Raw genomic sequence first — 5,509 nt, 5'->3', positions numbered from 1 at the left:
CCCTGTTTTTTCTTTTTGTGTGGGTGTGAATTTATTTATTTTTATGTCCCACCAATAAGTGAGAACATGTGGTATTTCTTTTTCTCTGCCTGACTCGTTTCACTTAATATAATTCTCTCAAGGTCCATCCATGTTGTTGCAAATGGCAGTATTTCATTCGTTTTTATAGCTGAGTAGTATTCCATTGTGTAGATATACCACATTTTCCATATCCACTCGTCCGATGATGGACATTTAGATTGATTCTATATCTTGACTATTGTAAACATAGCAGTGATAAACAAGGGAGAGTAGGCATCACTTTGACATGATGATTTCCATTCCTTTAATGGAAATCATCAAGTCGAAGGTATACTTGTTTCCCAATGTTCATTGCAGCACTCTTCACAATAGCCAAGAGCTGGAATCAACCCAAATGTCCATCATCGGATGAGTGGATATGGAAAATGTGGTATATCTACACAATGGAATACTACTCAGCTATAAAAACGAATGAAATACTGCCATTTGCAACAACATGGATGGACCTTGAGAGAATTATATTAAGTGAAACGAGTCAGGCAGAGAAAAAGAAATACCACATGTTCTCACTTATTGGTGGGAGATAAAAATAAATAAATAAATTCATTCACACAAAAAAAATAACTGGGGGGGGAAGAAGATATAACAACTACAATCCTTTGAAGTTGTTACAAATGGACAGGACATTGTTGGGTGGGAGGGGGGAGAGGGAGGAGGGAGGGAGGTTTTGGTAATGGGTCACAATAATCAACCACATTGTATATCGACAAAATAAAAATTTTTTAAAAAATAAATAAAAATAAAATAATAAAATAAAATAAAATAGCATTGTGTTATATGACAGTGGACTTGGTTAAAACTAGATATAGCAAACTTTAGAGCAACCACTGAAAACATTTTTTAAAAAATTTAACAGATATGCTAACAGGGGTATAAAATGAATTTATAAAAAATTAATTAAAACTATACAAGGCAAAAATAGGGAGAAAAGAAACAAAAATAAATGCAAGAAATGGAAAATAGTTATAAATATGGTAGATATTAATCCAACTCTATCAATTGTCACTTTAAATGTGAGTGGTATGAGTACACCAATTAAAGGACAGAACTTGTAAGAGTGAATAAAAAACAAGAACTACCTATGTATTGTCTACAAGCACCCACTTTAAATATAAAGACAGACAGTTTGAAAGTAAAGAAATAGAGAAACATATACCATGCTAATCTAATCAAAAGAAAGTCTGATTATTTATACTAATGTCATAAAAGCATACAAGGAAGAATATAAGAGGCAAAAGGAGCCATTTTATACTTAAACAAAGGTAAATTATCCAAAAAGTTCAAACAATCCTAAATGTGTATGCACCTAAAAACAGAGTGTCAAAATCTATGTGAAGCAAAAAAACCTGAGAGAAATTTAAGACAAAATAAATAAATTGGCTATTATAGTTGGTTGGAAACTTCAACACTCTCCATCAGTAATCAATAGATCAAACAGAAAGAAAATCAGTAGGTGACCTGAACAGCAGTATCAGTAAATTTCATTTAGTAGACATGTAGATATAACCCATCCAACAACAGCAGAATATACATTCTTCTCAAGTTTGCATGGAACATTCACTGAGACAGACCACATTCTTGGTTATAAAACACATCTTAACAAATTTTTTAAAATGGTCATCATGAAATTTTGTTCTCAGACCACAATGGAATAAAGCTAGAAAACTCAAGAAAGAAAAGTAATTTAAGCCCAAAGCAAGCAGAAGAAAATAATTAAAATTAGAGCAGAAATCAATAAAATAGAAAACAGGGAAAAAAAGTTGGATCTTTGAAAAAATCAATAAAATTAATCAACATCTAGCCAAGCTAACCAAGTAAAAGAGAGAAAAGACCCAAATTAATAACATCATAGATGAAATAGGGGTGATCACTACTGATCTCATACACATTAAAAGAATAATAAATAAATTTATAAATTGTATGCCCATAAATTTGGTAACCCAAATGAAATAGACCAATTTGCTGAAAAACACAGTCTGACAAAACTCATATGAGAAATGAACAATCTGATTAGGATTATATTTATTAAATAAATTGGATTAATAGTTAATAAACTTCCAAAACAGAAAGCATTAGCCCCAGATGGTTTTACAGGTCAATTCTACTAAACAGTTAAGAAAGAAATGATACTAATTCTCCACTATGTCTTTCAGTCAATAGAAGCAGAGGGAATATTTTCTAACATTTTCTAACATGAGGCTAGCATTACTCTAATAACAAAACCAGATAACAGCATTACAAGAAAGGAAAATTATAAGGCCAAATCTCTCATGAACATAGATGCAAAAATCCTCAAAAAAAATAGTGAATTAAATCCAACAGTGTATAAAAGAATTATACATTATGACCAAGTGGGATTTATTCCAAGTATGCAAGACTGGTTAAACACGTAAATCAATCTATTCTATTGAGATAGGAGGTGCTCACTTTCCATAGGTTTGGGCTACATGACACACCTCTGGGTTTCAAGCCACTCACCAAGGTCTCAAGCCCCTCCAGTAGGCCCTCCTGTAGAGGAAAGTTATTGGTACTTATTACACCTATTTTTAGCACCAACACAGGGAAATTGAAACCTCAGGTGGCAGACTTATGCAAATCCTGTGGCTGGGCATGCTCAGTAAAGTGGAATTCATCCTTTGAATGACCTTCCACTACCATCCCCATAGTTGAATATTTGCTAGATAGAATGAATATGTATTAGATAGTGGAAATATAAAAGTAGAATCCCTGAAGAAGATGGCGGGTTGTTGCCCACTTTTCCTGGGGCCAGCCTGAATTTCACTGGCAAGGTGTGTATACTCTACTTTTTGTACTACACCTACTTTTAGCAGATGGCTGCTCACTCTCTTGATCCATTCTACACTTTGTACTAAACTTTAAGTGTGTATTTCTTACTTTTGTGTTAAACTTGGCGTGAAGTCTGTGTTCCTTACTTTGCTATATTAAATTTGCTTTCACTTTCTACTATGACTCTGCTCTTGAATTCTTTACTGTGGCAGAGTCAAGAATCTGCTAGAGGATTTAGTGGGTTGAGGCCGGCCATTGGGCCTCCCCAGACCCTTTTATCCAGTATCACTATCACATCAATAGGCCAAAGGAATAAAAGTCATATGATCTTATAAATTAAGGCAGAAAGAACATTTGACAAAATCCAACATGATTCAAAAAAAAAAAAAGTCTCAGCAAACTAAGAATAAAGGAGAACTTCCTGAAATGGGTAAAGAACATATACAAAAAATTCACAGCTATCATCATATTTAATGATGAGGAAATGGACACTTTCCCCCTAAGATTAGGGACAAGGCAAAGATGTCCTTACTCACCATTCCTATTCACCATTCTACTGGAAGTCCTAACTTGTACAATAAGACAAAGAAAGGAAATACAAGTTACATAGATTGAGAAGGAAGAACTAAAATTGTCTTTGTTCACAGATGATGTGATTGTCAATGAAATAAAACAAAAATAAAATTGAGAAAAAACACTGAAACTAATAAGCAAGTATATAAGCTTACACATTTAATATAAATAAGTCAATTGCTTTTCTATATACCGGAAATAAGCAACATAACTTTGAAATTCAAAAAATCCCATTTTCAATAAGATTAAAAATTGAAATACTTAGGTATAAATCAACAAAAAGTGTACAGGGTCTATAGGAGGAAATCTGTAAAATTCTGATGAAAGGAATCAAAGATCTAAATAAATAGAAAGGTACTCCTTGTTGATCGAGTAGAAAACTCAATATTGTTAAATGTCAGCTCTTCCCAACTGTATATACAGATTCAATGCGATCAAAATCAAAATCCAATGAACTATTTTGTTTATACAGATAAATTGATTCTAATAGGAGTTTTGTAGAAAGGCAAAAGATCCAGAAGTGATGATACAATGGAGAAGAATAACAAGGTTGGAGGACTCAAACTACCCAATTTACTTACTATGAAGCTTCCCCCATTGTTCCTCATTGCCTTCAGTCCAATGACCAGGGCCAGGCATCAGCACACCCAAGTGGGGATATAGTGTTTCAGTTCCAGGAAGAAATAGCTTACAGACATTGCCAGCCTTGGCTAACATGTGCTGGCAGAAACTGAGGGATTCATGGGGAAGTAAACCTTCAGGATGGTGGACCAAAATGAACAGAATATAAGGCTGGACAGGAGGAAGTTTATTTATATGGAATACTAGGGAACTCCATCATTACTTGGGATTAAACGTTCTATCGAGGACACTTGCAGTCAGTCAAAATGGTCTGGTAGGGTAGTTCTTTGAATCTTGGACATGATGATGATATGCAGTAAAAAACTGAAGGTTCCAAAACTTCCTTGGCATAGTATTGGGGAAGGGATCTGAAGTCCCAAGGATGTAGAAATGTTAGAATGAATGTATTTTGTGATACCCGAGACCTTTCTACTTGACTATGTTCCTAGGAAGGCCAAGTCTCTTTATTAAGACAATAATAAAAGCACTGACTCAATGGACATTGGCATCTTTGAAACTAGCAGTGGTGACTGTCCTCTAAGGCCATGATTAACAGTGGAAGATGTTTCATGGAGCTGGGCTTTGTAGCCTCAGTGAAGATGATGAGGTTCTTAAATGATAGAGGCCAAGCGAGGTGGATATAATAACCATAAAATGGGCAGGAAGGCTTCAGTAGCAGTCAGGGTGCTTTGATGGACCCACAGGGATCTTTGACAATGGCTAATAGATAGATTATGATGTTTTTAGGGGCAAGATAGATGGGCGGCTGAATCGTGTGACTCAATTTGGAGAGAGAGAGAGAGAGAGAATGCTAACATTAATCACTGCAATTAAAAACCACAATCCCTTACTCAGTTTCCTAATTCAGGTCACAGATCCAAATTGTATTGATTGGAAGGGTAGCTGGTCCCTGCAACACCACGAGTATGTATAGCAAATATCCTCTTGGTCCTTCCCCCAAAATACCTTCAGCCATTTTCCAGGGAAACTGTACACTGGTGAGAGAACACTTAGACTTTCCAAGAGCTATAGATTCTAAAATAATGCTGAGTCCAGAAAACTTGGAACACCATCATGATCTCTAGTTAGAATGTAGGCTTACAGAAAAAGGTGATAAATAGGTTTAATTTTTTGCCTAAATCCATCTAACAGTGTGTCCAATGTGCTAATAAACCTGCTCGCTGCTTATGTATGTCTTCAAGTATATAATTGAAAGATATATATATATATATTGGATTTTATATACACAGGCACACATATATAGGAATATATATACATACATATATATATATATATATATATATATATGTATATATATTCCTTTGGCACAAATGGCCATTATGGTTTGAAGGGCCAGGTGGACATTGCTGAAATTCCTCCCATCCCCCTTCAGCCAAGATAGTAAATCAGAAGCAGTACTGCATTCTGGAAGGAATTGCAAGATTCA

Source organism: Galeopterus variegatus, unplaced genomic scaffold (assembly GCF_000696425.1).
Source record: "Galeopterus variegatus unplaced genomic scaffold, G_variegatus-3.0.2 Scaffold34, whole genome shotgun sequence".
Lineage (NCBI taxonomy): Eukaryota > Metazoa > Chordata > Mammalia > Dermoptera > Cynocephalidae > Galeopterus > Galeopterus variegatus.
The sequence above is the reverse complement of the archived record's forward strand: the minus strand, read 5'-3'. Positions refer to the sequence as shown.